The following is a 16,626-nucleotide window of genomic DNA, read 5'->3' as shown; positions in this document are numbered from 1 at the left end:
AGAGTCCTCCGCCCACAACACAAGACTTTTTCTTCTGTAGAAATAAATTTGACAGTGTTAACAATCTTTTCAAGCATTATGATGTCCTTTTTATACTGTTTATACTTACAAACTCATGGTAAAATGAATTTATGAAGCTCTATGTGTCGGGTAAATGGGCCAGCCAAAGAAACACATCCTGACCCTGAAACCAGAGCCTGTGAAATATATAATTTTTGACTCTGAAACTGGAGCCAGAGAAATACATCCTGACTCTAAAACCAAGATAAAGAAACGCACTTTGTTCCTGAATCCAGAGCCAATGAAATAAACACCTGACCCTGAAACCAGACTCAAAAGGTTATAAGAGGCCAGTGAAAGAACACATTTTGGCCCTGAAACAAGAGCTAAAGAAACATACTCTACCCTTGACTGACTGAGCACAACACTAGCTAATCCCTAAGCTTGAGCTCTACCAACCCCTGAGCATGAAATCCAGCCTATCTCTGCATTGTTCAAAATCAGGGATTGACATCTGTTGTAATAAGAGCGGCAGGGCTGCTTCCCCGGCACCCAGCTGCCCGCACGGCTAGCTTATGCCCCGAAATAATTACACAGAAACTGTATTCTTTTGAACACTGCCTAGCCCATTAGTTCCAGCCTCTTATTAACTAGCTCTTACATATTGATCTAACCCATTTTTAATATTCTGTGTAGCACCATGAGCTAGCTTACCAGGAAAGATCTTAACCTGCGTCTGTCTGGAGTGGGAGAATCATGGCGACTCCTGACTCGGCTTCTTTCTCCCAGCATTCTGTTCTGTCTACTCCACCCACCTAAGGGTTGGCCTATCAAATGGGCCTAGGCAGTTTCTTTATTAATTAACCAATGAAAACAACAGATTAATACAAGACCCACCTCCATCATTTCCCTTTTTTCTGTTTAAACAAAAAAGAAAGGCTTTTACTTTAACATAGTAAGATTACATATAGCAAAACAGTTATCAAGTAAGAATTACAGTTACAATATTTACATCTATTTTCTCTTATCATAACTAAGGAAAACTATAACTATAACTAACCATTCTTTAACTTTATCAAAGACTCCAGAAGGATATAATATTACCTAAGCAAACAAGAGATCCAAAACTGTAGAAATGACAGAGACATCTCATTGCCTGGACAGTCACCCAAAGTTCTTTTGTACTGTTGGGGCATCCATTTTTAGCCTTTAGGCCCATAGTATCCAGCAGACATTTTCATCAAGCAGGAAATTCCAAAGACAGTTCAGTCACTTTTTGCTGTGTCCTGCAGAATGTCTCGCAGACTCATGAGTCAGGAACCCCGAAAGACCATCTCACCTTTAGGCAAGTTTAGTAGTCCTCTCTCTGAGGGTACTCTGTGTCGTTTATGCATCAGTCCAGGCAAGAGCAGTTTCATGCCCAAATGGCTATCAAACTCCATAAGGAGCCTCTTCGATGCCCATCTTCCTCTTGAAGTAGCTTGGTGCTGCCATGAGCAGACGTGTCTCATTGTCATGAAAAACCCTAAGTTATTAAAATATTTAAAATGCCATATTCTGTAGTCTTTGAAAGATATGAAGAATGCCTATCCAACTGAAATATATCTCTATATATCTAGAAAATCTAACTAACATGACTACAAATTTGACTATTATTGATGATTATCCATTAACAACCTATATTTCCTAATTATACATTACATTTTTAAATGAACTACACAATCACAATACCTTAATCAGGATTAGAAATACATATGCATATAACAAAATTGACCTTAAAATCCACACCAATGTAAATTATTCATGTCTATATCATATCCCCCTTTAAATGTAAAAGAACATTTATAAACCATATTTGGGAACATGGGCGCAGTTTTTTTCTCTCCAAACTGCTTCCTGTTGAATGGGGGCGCTGTATTCAGATCTTTCATGGTGTAACCTGTGTGTCAGAGTCATCTCAGTTGGCAGTTGAGTGAAGTAATTTTTTGAAGGTGTTTACAGCAACCTTTTAGGAGGGCGTGGTCTATCATACCATATTGGGATAGACACAATACACAGGGTCTCATCCTCTGTGAAAACAAAAGAAGACCCTCTCCACTCTCCAAAGCATCATATCCTTAGACGCAAATTTTGAAGTCATGATACTTTTAGAACATACATGTAGTTTGGCAGACCACATAATGAAATGTCTCTCTGTACTTAGCTCCTTTGTAGTCAAAAATTTTAAAGAAAACACAATGTACATAATCCAGACTCTCTGTAAATTTTTCATTTTTACGTGGCTTATTTTTTTTTTATTTTTTTTAATCTATAATTATCTGTACTCTCTAAAGACTTTATCCCCCTTTTTTTAAGGGCATTAACTTTATTTTTTTATATATATATATATTTTTTTTCTCAAGCCTACGTACATTTATCCAACAGTGTCTGAATCAGTTTTATTGTGAATCTGTAATTTTTTTTACTATCCAGGAGCATTTTTTAAAATGTTAAGCATTTCTTAAAAACTTAAGTTGCACCATGTATAGATAATACGGTACCACCTGTGTCCTGCCCAGTCGAAACCTTAATTGCGCTGTTATTATGGTAATTATGGTAGTTCCTGCCTGAGACCAGCACAGTTCAGCATGGCGGAGCTGAGCCCTTCTGCCTCAGAGCCATTTGGTGCCCCTGAGCCACACACAGTTCCAGGCACACAGCAGTCCACATTGCCATCAAGCAAGCCATAGCACTTTACTCCAAATGCTCCATTCAAAAGCTCTGTCTCCTGCAGGAGCCAGACAGAGATCACGATGGCGGCACAGCCCAGAAAGCCAGCATTTTAAAACAGCCAGTTTTTTTCTGCTGGTGAGTCAGGACAATTTCTTTGCAGCACGCAACCCACAAACAGCAAAAAGCTGTGTTAAATTCTCTCTCTCTCCTTTTCAAGCCCTCTCAGGTTTTACGTGGAGTTCATTAGCACGTTGGGTGCCACTCTGTAGTAATAAGAGCTGTGGCAGGGCTGCGTCCCACCACCCGGCTAGCTTTACCCGAAATAATTACACGGAAACTATTTTTTTGATCACTGCCTGGCCCATTAGTTCCGGCCTCTTATTGGCTAGCTCTTACATTTTGATCTAACCCATTTTTAATATTCTGTGTAGCACCAGAATATTACCAGGAAAGATCTTAACCTGCGTCTGTCTGGAGTGGGAGAATCATGGCGACTCCTGACTCGGCTTCTTTCTCCCAGCATTCTCTTCTGTTTACTCCGCCCACCTAAGGGTTGGCCTATCAAATGGGCCTAGGCAGTTTCTTTATTAATTAACCAATGAAAACAACAGATTAATACAAGACCCACCTCCATCAGACATCTAACTAGTTCCCACCCTGAGAATCTTCTCCCTGGGAAAACTCTGCCCCTAGGAATTCCTGTATAAGTTTTGTACCTGTTCAGTTGGCATCTGCCCATTTCTGCCCTGGCAGAGGCAGCCCCTCTCCTGGATTCTTCCCTTCCAAATAAATTTCTTGAATGAGTTTTGGGTGAAGAACTTTCACCGGAGTGATAAGAAACTCTGTAGTGGATTGGAACAGAGAAGCTTTGGTCACCTCTGCTGGCAAATTCCCTTAAAGGAGCAGAGCAGACGTAGCAGTTCTTCACCAGAGATTGCAACATTTCTGCAACAGTTTCTCATTAACTCCAGTGAAGCAGAGAAGTAACAATTTGGGCTGAAGCTGAGAAAAAAAATTAACATCTCTGTTAGGAAACTCCCTAGTGGGGTGGAACACAGAAGCATTGGACACCTCTGCTAGGAAATTCCCTTAGGGAAGTGGAGCAGAACAGCAATGGATGTCTCTGCTTTGAAGCTCTCTTAGCAGAATGAAGCAGGTCCCAGCTGTGATGGCTCTCTTGGAGAGGAGCAGCATTGCTACATCCTGCAGGGAGAACATCTCCCACTGGAACACAGCCTTGGGTATAGCCAGACTTCCCAATAGTCAGTATATGTCAGGGACCATCTTTGACAAGTATACCACTTACCAGGGTAGGGGCATAGGGATTAAAAAAATAAGAGGATGAAGACACAAGTGAAAATAATAAAACAGAAGCATAGGATAGTACCGGGAGGGAGTTCCAGTGAATACTGTACATCTGCCTGCATTTAATTTTCCATATATATTTATACCCATTACAGCAGGGGGAAGAAGACAAAAGACTGCTTTAACATGATGCAAAGGACAGCTAGAACAGTTACTTGCTTCAATACTTTGAGCCATCAAGTCCTTAATTACTGAGAAAAACATTCTGTTATTCAGGCAGTGAATCCTAAAGGGAGTCATTCCCTGGGTCAAATCTCTTAATTGAAAAGAAAGAGCAGAAGGATGTTTGAATTCTCTCACCTTTGCTCAAGGGGGAGTAGATATATCTGTATGGACCCTTTTAAAGTCCAAAAGGCAAAACATCCACACCTTAGGTCAGAGTGTGTAGCCATGCCTGTTAACAACTTTGAGCAACCTCAAACTCTGACCTCCAGGAAAGGTGGAAATAGGTTCAAGGTTTTGGACCTCCACAAAGGTACCTTTTCTCTTCATAGCTGTAGGTATGGCCTGACTTCTAACAGTCAGGGTACCTTTTTCTTCAGAGCCCTAGGTATCAGGCTACCTTCCCTCCATAGCTTCAGTTCTAGACAGACTTCTCAACAGTCAGGATTCCTTTCTCCTCACAGCTGTAGGTGTCCAGTATACTTTCCTTCACAGCTGTAGGTATGTCCTGACATGATAGTGAGGGTACCTTTCTCCCAGCATTCAGTTCAGTTTTCCCTGCCTACCTAAGTTCTGCCCTATCAACAGACCAAGGCAGTTTCTTTGTTTATTAATGGTAATCACAGCAAACAGAAGGGACTCCCACATTAAATTAGGGTATCTTTCTTCACACTATGAAACTCTGGGTGGCCTGGAACTCACTATATAGACTAGGCTCTTCTAGACATCAGAAAGATTTGCCCACCTTGTCTCCAGTGTACCTGAATTATAGATGGGTGCATCACAGATAACTGACTTTTTTTTTTTTTTTGGCTTTTCAAGAAAGGTTTTTCTTTTTTTTGTGTGTAGCCTTGGCTGTCCTAGAACTAGCTGTGTAGTCCAGGCTGGCCTTGAATTTACAGAGATCCATATGCCTCTGCCTCCCAAGCGTTAGGGATTAAAGATATGTACCACCACTAAGGGTAATGTACTAATGTAATTTGGTTTTTTCATTGGTTTGATAAGAGTGAGTGACTGAGCCTGACTTGTTGGGGGTAGCAAAGACACAGGCTATGGTCCTAACTCCAGTAACAGAAGAAGACTTCCATCAAATGCAGCCTTCCAGTCTTAAAGTCTACTGTCTTCCAACTATGAGCAATATTGTTTTTCTTTATCTTTGTATTATAATTTATCAAGGGACTAGAGCACAGTACTGTCTTTATTTATTGTTTATAGTTGAAACCCAGGCTCACGGAGATGGGTGGAGTTTTAATATAATTAAGTTTAACTGCTCATCTTACTCATCCCATTATTCTAATGACTGATTAAATGAAGTTGAAGCCAACTAAGCCAAGCATGCTGGCACAGACGTGTAGCCATGATACTTAGAAAGTAGAGGTAGGAATGTCAGGATTTCAAAGTATCCAAAATGAGAATGGTCAGTAGGGTATGGTGGGAGGCCCATTGAACCTAGGGAGCCTGTGATTTGCTCAGGATAGTGTCCATAGTCATTCCTGCTGCCCTAGAACTTCAGGGCTGTGACACCAGCAAATGTTAGCTGAGGTATGTACCAATCCAAGTTTTCTATTCTTGATAATGTTTTCTGGCCAAGTCAACCTAGATCACTTAAGGGTCAGATTCATGTTGCTCAATAAAGAATTAAATTCCACAGTTCGGTGAATTAGCCTCAGGCAGGGATGAAATCCCTCTTGGTGTATCTGAAGCAGCACGTTCAATTCTAAAACCATAACACAAAACCAACAGAAATGGACCCAGCAGGTTTTATTCATATATTTGCACTTACTTATTCACACAGACTTCACAAGGAAGGAATTAGAAGGGGAAAATTTGGGAACAGAAGGAGAGGACAAGGAAGGAGGAAAGTTATACAATATGTTTTAATTAAAATGTATAAAAATAAATTTTAAATGAAAATGCAGCTTAGCTTTTCATTTAAAGATTGAGATAGCTTAGCAATTAAGAACATTGGATGCTGTTGCGGAGGACACGGGTTACATTGCCAGAAACCATGGTTGCTAACCATCTCCTGTAACTCCAGTTCCAAGGATTCTGATTCACTCATCTGGCCTCTGCAGGCACTGCACACAGACACCTGTGGGCAAACACCCATGTACATAAAATAAAACTTTAAAAAAATAAAATTCTGTACAGAAATCACAGACTTGAGATAAACATCAGTCATGGCTGTCCATCAAAGAAGCATCTGTGGCCTTTCTCTGAGCCAGCTTGCTTGGAGGCAAAAGAAGGCTTATTCTGAGGTTAGAATGGCTCAGAATAGCTGTTGATTTAAGAACAATCACAATGTGGAGAGGTGACTTTCCCATAACATTTTTTTAAAATTTATGTTCTATGTCCTTTGTGTGTGTGAGGATTGTGGCATCAAGACATCTTTTAAATGTATCTTTTAGATCATATATTAAGATCTATATATCTTTTAAATCATATATTATGATATATTTTTATTTTGATCATAATGCATAATCTAAAAGATAGTTTTGCTTTGCAAATCTCCATCTGCCTAAGTGGCTAGACTTGCTTTCTCCTGTCCCTATTTACACTGTTCAATGTATAACCTCAGGCCTGAACCTAAAAAAGACTTAAGGATGACAGCATATGTGGAATGCAAAATCTGGCCCAGGTTGTCTCCTCTTTTAGCATTAACCACCGCTGAATGCATACTGTTATTAAAGGAATTTATGTCTATTAAACTTTAAGTGTGTGAATGATTTATCCCTGGGAAGGCATATTAATTCTAGAATAGCAGTACCTCCAGCATTGGAGACAAACTTTTTTATGTTGAATCAGGTAGCCTTGGTCATATGTGTGAGCGATACTTTTCTGGTCAGAAGCATGTCTCCAAGCAGAAGCTACCAGAGATGATTAAAAACTTGTTCACTGACCTTAGATTTCCAAATAGAGTGCCTGGCACTGAGAGGTTACTCTTATAGGACCACACAGTGACCACAAGTGTTGAATAAAAAGCAGTTATAGCACACAACAGATAATCCAAGATAGTAATGCCATAAAATACAGCTTATGAATGAGATATGGCATACTGTTCCCTGACATTGACAAATATTCCTTAAATTAAAATAATAAATACCCCTTTTCATTCACCTGAGAGAGAGAGTTCGGTATTTATTACAGAAAGAGAAGTCATGTTAAAACAATGGTGGGGCAGTTTAAAGATCAATTCAATTTTATTTTGTCCCATTGGATTCTTCCATGGAAAAATCATAGAAAAGGTCAAATGGGTTTAGGTTCTAGTAGAAAGGCTACAGGAATACCTGACTTAAGAACTGTGAGATATCTATCCTCACTACTACTTTCAGAAGTTGTTTCAAAATGGTATTATGTGACACCTAAAAAACGAGCTAAATTATCTATGTACTTAATAAACTATGAACTTAAAAGGTACAATGAAGAAATGGACTTGAATATATCAGTTTCTTCACAAACATTGTTTTATGCTTTTCAAGTGCATGCACAATGGTTTGTTAATATGTCCTGGTGTGTGATTTAAGAAGTTGTGTGAAGTTGGCCAGTGGTGGCTCACGGTTTTAATTCCAGCACTCAGGAGGCAGAAGCAGGCAGATCTCTGTGAGTTCATGGCCAGCTTGCTCTACAAGAGCTAGATCCAGGACAGGCTTCAAAGCTACAGGAAAACCCAGTCTCAAACAAACAAACAATCAAACAAAGAACAAAAAAGAAGTTGTGTGATGGTGCTACGAATTGATGATAATATATGGTGGTTGGATAAGGGGTGTTTCAACATTGGAACTCTAAAGAAAATATCTCTGTAAGATGACTGGGAATTAGGAAACAAGAAAAGAAGTATTTGGAAGCATTGTGGAAAAACAGAGCTTCTTTCAGTGATCCTAAATTCAAGTAGTAAAAGCATACGAAAGTGTTTACATATTGCCAACTTTTGCACTAGACTTGACATATTCTTTTATTTTTTTAATTTTTCCATTCAAAAATTTACACTTCTTCCCCTCCTCCTATTCCCCTCCCGCTCCCCCACTTACCCTCCTCCCCCCTTCTGTCCCCCTCCCTCCTTAAGAGAGGGCAGGAAACCCTGCCCTGTGGGAAGTCCAAGGCCCTCCCTCCTACATCCAGGCCTAGGAAGCTGTGCATCCAAATAGACTAGGGTCCCAAAAAGCCAGTACATGCAGTAGAAACAAGTCCCAGTGGCTTTATCAATGGCTTCTCAGTCATCCCCCATTGTCAGCCACATTCAGAGAATCCAGTTTGATCACATGCTTGTTCAGTCCCGGTTCAGCTGGATTTGGTGAGCTCCCATTAGAACAGGCACACTGCCTCAGTGGGTGGACCAACCCCTCGCGGTCCTGACTTCCTTGTTCATCTTCTCCCTCCTTCTGCTCTTCAACTGGACCTTGGGAGCTCAGTCCGTTGCTCTGATGAGGGCCTCTATCTCCATCCATCGCCGAACGAAGATTCTATGGTGATATTTGAGATAATCATCCGTGTGATAGTGGGGCAAGGCCAGTTCAGGCACCCTCTACTCTGCTGCCCAAGGACCTAGCTGGGGACATCCCCGTGGACACCTGGGATCCCCTCTAGAGCCAAGTCTCTTGCCACCCCTAAAATGACTCCCTTAATGTAGATACCTTCTTCCCTGCTCCTATATCCGCCCTTCCTCAATCTCCATCCTCCCACTCCCCCAAGCTCTCCCCAGTCTTTCCCTTCTCCCTTCTCTCTCCCCCTCTCTACTTCCCCAGCCTCACCCCACCCCTACCCTCACCCCCATGCTCCCAACTTTTGCCCCGCAATCTTGTTTGCTTCCAATTTCCAGGAGGATCTATATATGTTTTTCTTTGGGCTCACCTTGTTATTTGACTTCTCTAAGCTTGTGAGCTATAGACTTAATGCCCTTTGTTTATGGCTAGAGTCCACTAATGAGTGAGTACATACCATATTCATCTTTTTGGGTGGAACCACTTTGGAAATCAGTGTGGTGGTTTCTCAGTAAATTGGGAATCAACCTCCCTCAGGATCCAGCAATACCACTCTTGGGAATATACCCAAGAGATGCCCAATCATACTACAAAAGCATTTCTTCAACTATGTTCATAGCAGCATTATTTGTAATAGCCAGAACGTGGAAACAACCTAGATGCCCCTCAATGGAAGAATGGATAAAGAAAGTGTGGAATATATACACATTAGAGTACTACTCAGTGGTAAAAAAAAAATGCCCTGTCCTTCTTTGCTGTGGGAACGTGTTTCTGGAGCCAAGGTCTGATGTCTCACATCTGGACAATATCTTTTTTATCAAGAAGAAAGTATTAGTGAAATTTGTTATCTAAATAACATCTCATATAGACTTATATCTAATATCCGTGGAATGCAATCCCTTGTGTTATTACCAATTCTCTTAGTCTTTGATTAAATTTTCTCCTTGAGTACTGAAGAACAATGCAGGTTGCCAAAATTAATCTTTCTGTGTTGTCAAGGCCAGTTGAACAACTAGTCCTCAGAGGTCACTTGGGCTTGGAAGGAATCTCAGACTCTTCAAGTCTCTCTTTTATCATTTGTCTATCAATGTGAGAATAATGGAAAGGCTGTGCTTTATGTACTGTGGCTTTCTTTAAAGCCTTGAGGAAATATTTTACACATTGATCCTCCATTTTAGACTTGATGTTTCAGATTCATTGACTGGGTTCTCCATGGCCTCCATGAGCTGGACAATAAGTGATCAATGGCCTTTGTTCCTAGGGACCTCATTGACCTTGTATGGAAAGGGGAGAATTAAAATAGCCTCTAAGAATGATTATTAAACACCTAGAAGGTCGGTTTTACACCAGTTTTGTACTTTTAACTACTTTATAATATTTCAATAGCCAGATACATCTTAATAAACTTTGATATATATTTTAGCAAGTCCTTGAAACAGTTGATATCTGACCTTGCCAACTTCAATAAATATATGATCTCTAAGTCTCATCCTTTATATACCTTAAACAATTTACTCAGACCATCATAGCTTGCAAAACCTTTCCTGTCTTGTTTATTCTGGAGCCACCTAGTCATCATTATCTTCATATATCTAAGTCTTTTTTTCATTAAGGGCATTTACACATTTATGTTCTTCTAACATGTTCTTTTATGTACTGCTTCCTTTTTCTAATATCATAAGAAATAGAAACATTGACATATATGTCTATGATCTGTCATGAGATTTTTCTCCCCTGTGGAGGAGGGGGAAGCAATGTCTATCCCAACTGTAAGTCCCAATGAAGATGCAAAGTACAATTTCACCAAAGTCCATCCTGGGGAACCAAGGAGTTTACTGAGCTCACTTACTGAGCATGCTTGAAAAGACACAAGGATTTTGATATGATAGTGATTTTAGTCAAAATGACCCCCAGTGTCCTGTGGAGAGTGGTACTATTAGGAGGTGTGGCCTTGCTGGAGGATGTATGTCATAGTCACTTCCTGCTGCCTGTTGATCTGGATGTAGAACTCTCAGCTCTTTCTCCAGCACTGTGTCTACCTGTATCCACCATGCTTTCTGTCATGATGATAATGGACTAAACCCTCTGAAACTGTAAGCCAGCATCAATCAAATATTTTCCTTTCTAAGTTTTGCTGTGGTCATGGTGTCTCTTCACAGCAATAGAAACTCTAACTGAAATACCTAAAAGCAGCCACACAGGAATATCTCCACCCAGTATGTACAGTGGCTCTCCCATGGCTGCATATGTGGAGCTTACCTTCTCTCTACTCTTCCACTGGCCATACACTCTCTATAATATTACTTTTCTCAGTGGATGTAGGAAGTAAGCCTGATAGCACTCAAGGTAAATTCCCACTTCTAAAGATGGCTTTCTCATAGGTGCATACACAGAATCTACATCCTCCCAAGTCTTTCCCAAGCTGTGTACTCTGCTCATCCCTAAAACCACAAGGTCACATATCATTAGTGATGAATTGTATACATTTGCCTGGAAAAGAGACTATACACTTGCTGGAGGGGAAACCTTTCATGTCAGAATATCAACAGTCAGCAAGCCTGGTCGTGGTCATCCTTTGTAAGCAGGCACAATTGATCACAGGAAGGTACTGATTGTCTTCAGCTAGTTCTGAGTAATAACAATTAAATGAAAGAAAGATGAATCAAAACTATAAAAGATAATATAACAAATTAATATTTCTTAGGTACAAACTGTATTTGTAGGTATTAAACCTTGAGTAAAACACAAGACATTCTTTGTATGATACATGACATCACTCCTATAACCATGCTTTTGGATTTTAATGTATGTAGTTGATACCAAGAAACAACAAATATATAACAAAACTTCATGGAATTGATGTTTACAGCATCCAGTACAACATAACTAAGAAATCCCTCTTAAAACTATGATGCTCTAGCTTACTCTAGAGTATCCTTTACACAGGGTGTCTCTCACTTGTTGTTTTCACTACAGACCTGTATACACAAAAGGTAAATAAACATTAACATTTTAGCATCCAAATCTCTAACATTCCTGATTAACATACTACTTGTCTTTGGGGGATTTCAGAGGCAGCCCTCCCTCAGCCAAATTCTACTCTGTGTGACTTACTATCTCCTAGGCATTGGCCAATCCTTTATATCACCAGTTTTACTCTTCTGTGTTGCAACTTAGTAGTATATTACACAGTACGTGAGGTGCCATTTACACTTCCCACAAATTAACTCCAAATGGACCTTAAACTTAAATATCAAACGCTAAGTGCAGAACTTCTAGAAGATACTTGAAACTAGGCCTCCATGAGTTTGGCAACCTGCCTAGGCTTTGAGAGGTTTCTCTGAGACCCTGATGTACAGAGCAAATTAGAGCTCTGCCTCTAATCTTGGGAATATTCTTGGGAGAGCTGGTAATGATTTGGGGCCAGGGCCTTTGGGAAAGGGTTGCTTCAGAGCCTTAGAATCCAAGACTTTTCACAGAAGGGGCTGTCATTATCAGTCCCAACACTGCTGCGGACTTTGTTTATACTGTTCTTGAGTTACCCAAAGTTCCTCTTGTACAACATTGTCTGATTAGCCTCTTTCTGAATTTGTATACTTCCTTATACAACTGAACAAGAGACTTGCTGTTGAATTTGGCATAAATCTCAAGCCAATCTAGGATAGGTCTGTCTTTAAATTAGCAGCCAGGGATGGGAACACAATGCTGTGTCCCTTCTGCTCACCTGGCTCAGACCTCACAAGCCAATTAGAGCCTCCAGCAGACCCAACCAGTCAAATGGGAGGGTTCTTTTGGGAGCCAGGCTTCCAGTTCAGCTCTTCATGAAGAAATCACAATCTCTCTCATGTGCTGCTTCTTGGGCTTCCTTGTGGGGAGAGAGCATGTCAGCTCAGCAGCTGCACCATGGTGAGTGAGGGGTTGCTCTCCACAGACGGGAGGAAGTGTGGGCCAAGGTGAGTAAGGGGCCAATGTCCCTAGTGTGGAGGAGTGGCCGGCCTTGGTGAGTGAGGGGCTGCTGTCCCCATGTGTAGTGGAGTGGCTGGGCTTGGCGAGTGAGGGGCCCCTGTCCCCAGACTAGGTGGAGCGGCCTGCTGAGGCTCGCGGCTGGTGTGATGGGTCATCCCCTGGCTGGGTGGGAGCCAGTGGACAGACACAGAGTTTAGTGTGTTCCTGCCTCATCCTGCCTGGTCCTGCCTCGTCCTAAATAGTCCAAGTGATCCTTGCAACTCCCTGGCTGGGCTGGCAACCTCTGAATACTTGATCACTCACTACTAGTTTTCCAAAGATTCTTTGTGTGTGTAGGGAAGAGCTTACTCTGGTTGGGCACAGCTTAGCTTGCAAATGCTTGTCTGTGCCTACAAAGTCCCGTGGTTGTCTGTAAGCACCATCAAAACAATCCACAGGCATGTTCTAATCATTCTTGAACTACTCCTCATATTTTAGGGAAGCCACATTATCTATTAATATCTTTCTAGTTGTTTATATAATGACTATTATTAGCATCTGAAGATTCTTTAAAAAAGATAATTTCATTTAAAATACAAAAGGAATGTATATTTACTCAAACTACATACCACTGCAGACATCTTTCCTTATCCCCATTAAGCAACTCCCTGCCTTACCTGTTTAACCAGTTAAATTTCTCCTCAGAAAAGGACCTAATTGTATTGCTCACCTTTCATTTCTATTTACTTTATGAATTTCTAAACACTCTTTGTGTATAATGGATCTAATATTCCTTCAAGTCTTAGTTTGCTTCCTGTTGCTGTAATAAAGACCACAATCAAAAGCAACCTGGGGTTGTCTAGTGACATGGCTTAGTGGGTAAGAGCGCTAGTTTTTCCAGCGGAACTGCATTCAATTCCCAACTGCTACATGATGACTCACAACTGTCTGCAATGTCAATCCCAGGAGGTCTGATGCCCTCTTTTGGCTTCCAAAGGCACCGGGCCCACAGTCCACAGAGATACATGCAGTCAAAACACCCATACACACAAAATACAAACAAACAAACAAACAAATAAATTTTAAAGGCAACCTAGGGAGGAAAGAGTTAATTTTAGCCTACATCTTACAGTCAACCATGAAGGGAAGGAAGTCTGGGCAGGAACTCAAGGCAAGAACCTAAAGGCAGGAACTGAAGGAGAGGCCATGAACCACAGTGGTCTGTCAGTCATATTTTAAATAAACGCTGATTGGCCGGTAGCCAGGTAGGAAGTATAGGTGGGAAAACCAGACAGGAAGTAGAGGCGGGGCAATGAGAACAGGAGAATTCTGGGAAGAAGGAAGCTCTTTCTACAGTCCTGCCCAGACCACCTAAGAAGCAGGATATGACCTACCCGCTGAAAACGGCACTGAGCCATGTGGCTAACATAGATTAGAATAATGGGTTAATATAAACTACAAGAGCTAATAAGAAGCCTGAGCTAATGGGCCAATCAGTTTATAAGTTATGGAAACCACTGTGTGATTTTCTTTGGGACTTGCTGGCTGTGGGAACTGGGCAGGACAGAAATCCCAACAAGCAGGACCTAATGCTACAAACCACTGCTTACTGACTTATTCAGCCTGCTTTCTTATAAAACCCAGGAACTATCTGCCTTGGGCTGGCACTGCCCACAGTGAATCTGGACCCTCCCACATCCATCACTAGTAAAGAAAATGTCCTACAAGCTAATCTGATGGAGACATTTCCTCAGTTGAGATTCTTTCTTCCCAAATATGTCCAGGTTTGTGTTCAGTTGATAAAACCTAAACAAAACTCTTTACAGGCACAGAAACTGTTTCAGCAGGTCTTGTGTCTCTATAGGCTTTAGGTTTTCATGTCAATCTAAAAACATTTAGCCTATAATCTAAGCCATCAGGAGGCTGAGGCAGGAGAATCAGGAGTTCCAGGTTAGTCTTGGCTAAAACGTCAGACTGTGGAGGTAGGGTGTGTGTGTTCATTTGGTCAAAGATTATATGAATGTTATAAATCTGTTAAATTTTAAAATTCTAATCCACATAAAGATTGGTTTTCATAAATAACCAGCTATTTTCTCCTAGAGGAACAGACAACCCTTCTCATTAGAGGGTGGGGTCAGGTCCAGGGCTTGAGATCCATTAGCTTTAAATACGGAAGCCATTCTCCAGAAACTGTCAAATCTATTCCTGGGCTCCATTTCTGTTCTGATGATTTTTTCCTTTATAATCAGTGACAATTTTCACTATTGGGAATTACTTGGATATGATAACTTTAAAATATTGATTCAAAACAGAACTGAAGTTGTCTGTGCACCTTTAGCTTTGTCCCTTCTCACTTCACTCCTCCTCTCATGGGAGCCCCTGGTCTTGAACATGTTTCTTCTGCCTTGAGTGATCAGACGCTAAAACAAATTCCCATGCCCTCTCCTACCAGAGTCCCACAGATACAGACTGAGCTCTCTTGTTTCCTTATTTCAAGCATCCTCTATTTTAATGCTACTTTGAAAACTGACTTAACTTTTTATAGCACTTTTATATTTGAAGCAAAATTGATCAGGAGAAACAAAGATTTCTTACATCCTTGTGCTCACCAACACACTGTATAATTTCATAGTTCACACTGTAATTTTTAGTTACTAATTATTTGCAAAATTGTTTACTACCTTTCTTCTCTAAAATGGAGTGATTTGTTCTCACAGGAACACAACAGCACTTCCACGAGGCCCAGCATCACAGAGCCATAGCTGCTGCAGTGAGTCAGCAGTTACCTTGGAGCTGTGTCCTTTCCACTCCACCAAAGAGAACAATCTGTACAGACACTAGGTAATTCAGAAAGTAACACGACACAGGGCGCTCACCCGGGAGTTCCGGAGCTTCTGGACAGTGTCTTTCATCTTCTCTTGGGAGAGTCCACAATTTTACTCTTTAAGCTGTCTTGGGCTTCTTTCAAAGAAACCATTGACAACTTTAGTTCATTCTGTTGAGAGACATTTTCACCAATCAGGCCAGACAACAACACTGGTTACTACTGTTTGAATAATCCAACAGCATTGCTCATGCCTGCTATAACCAGGTAAAACTGAATTCTGACCACCCTGGCCTGCTTTATGGCTGTGGCTACAGATCAAGCTCCTTTGTGTGACACTTAACACCCTCAAGATGTAGGAGTGTCTTCTATCTATCTGTTGCTTTCATTGGTTAATAAAGAAAACTGCTTGGTCTGATAGGTCAGAACATAGGTAGGCAGAGTAGACAGAACAGAATGCTGGGAGGAAGAAGGCAGTTGCCATGAAGCTCCGGCCCAAGATGGATGTAGGTTAGAATCTTCCCGGTAAGCCACCACCTCGTGGTGCTACACACATACACACATTAATAGAAATGGGTTAATCAAGATGTGAGAGTTAGCCAGTAAGAGGCTAGAGCTAATGGGCCAGGCAGTGTTTAAATGAATACAGTTTTTTGTGTAATTATTTTGGGTAAAGCTAGCCGTGTGGGAGCCGGGCGGCAGGAAATGGCCAGCAGCTCCTTCTACACCCTCAGGGGCATCTCTGAGATCCACAACATCCTGTTCCTAAGAATATCAATGGATCCTTGAAAATCTCCTCTCATCCTCTACATCCCTTCCATAAGCAGCACAACACACAATGTAAAAATCATAATTTTTAATTATGTATTTATTATATGTATTATATTACATGTATTTAATCATAATGTATTTGATGTGTTTTCATATTAACTGCATGCCCTGGCTGGAGTTTGAAAAAGTTACTTTTATTCTGCTGGTACCCAAAGTAATACCTAAAGGGTGTGTGTGTGTGTGTGTGTGTGTGTGTGTGTGTAGTGCATTCCTATTGGTTAACTTTGGGTACGTTTTATTCTCTTCATACATTTCTATGTGTTGATGTTATTCTTTTTTCTTTTATAACAGTTTCTGGATTTAAGTTGA

The 16,626-nt window shown here is 40.9% G+C and overlaps 1 pseudogene; it reads left to right on the top strand.

The window, feature by feature from the left end:
- LOC130874595 (zinc finger protein 844-like) overlaps positions 1 to 16,626 on the top strand; it is a 19,327-nt pseudogene extending 2,701 nt beyond the window's left edge.

The sequence above is a fragment of the Chionomys nivalis genome, chromosome 5, assembly GCF_950005125.1.
Source record: "Chionomys nivalis chromosome 5, mChiNiv1.1, whole genome shotgun sequence".
Classification (NCBI taxonomy): Eukaryota; Metazoa; Chordata; class Mammalia; order Rodentia; family Cricetidae; genus Chionomys; species Chionomys nivalis.
Note: the sequence above shows the minus strand (reverse complement) of the source record. Positions and strands in the feature narration are given on the sequence as shown.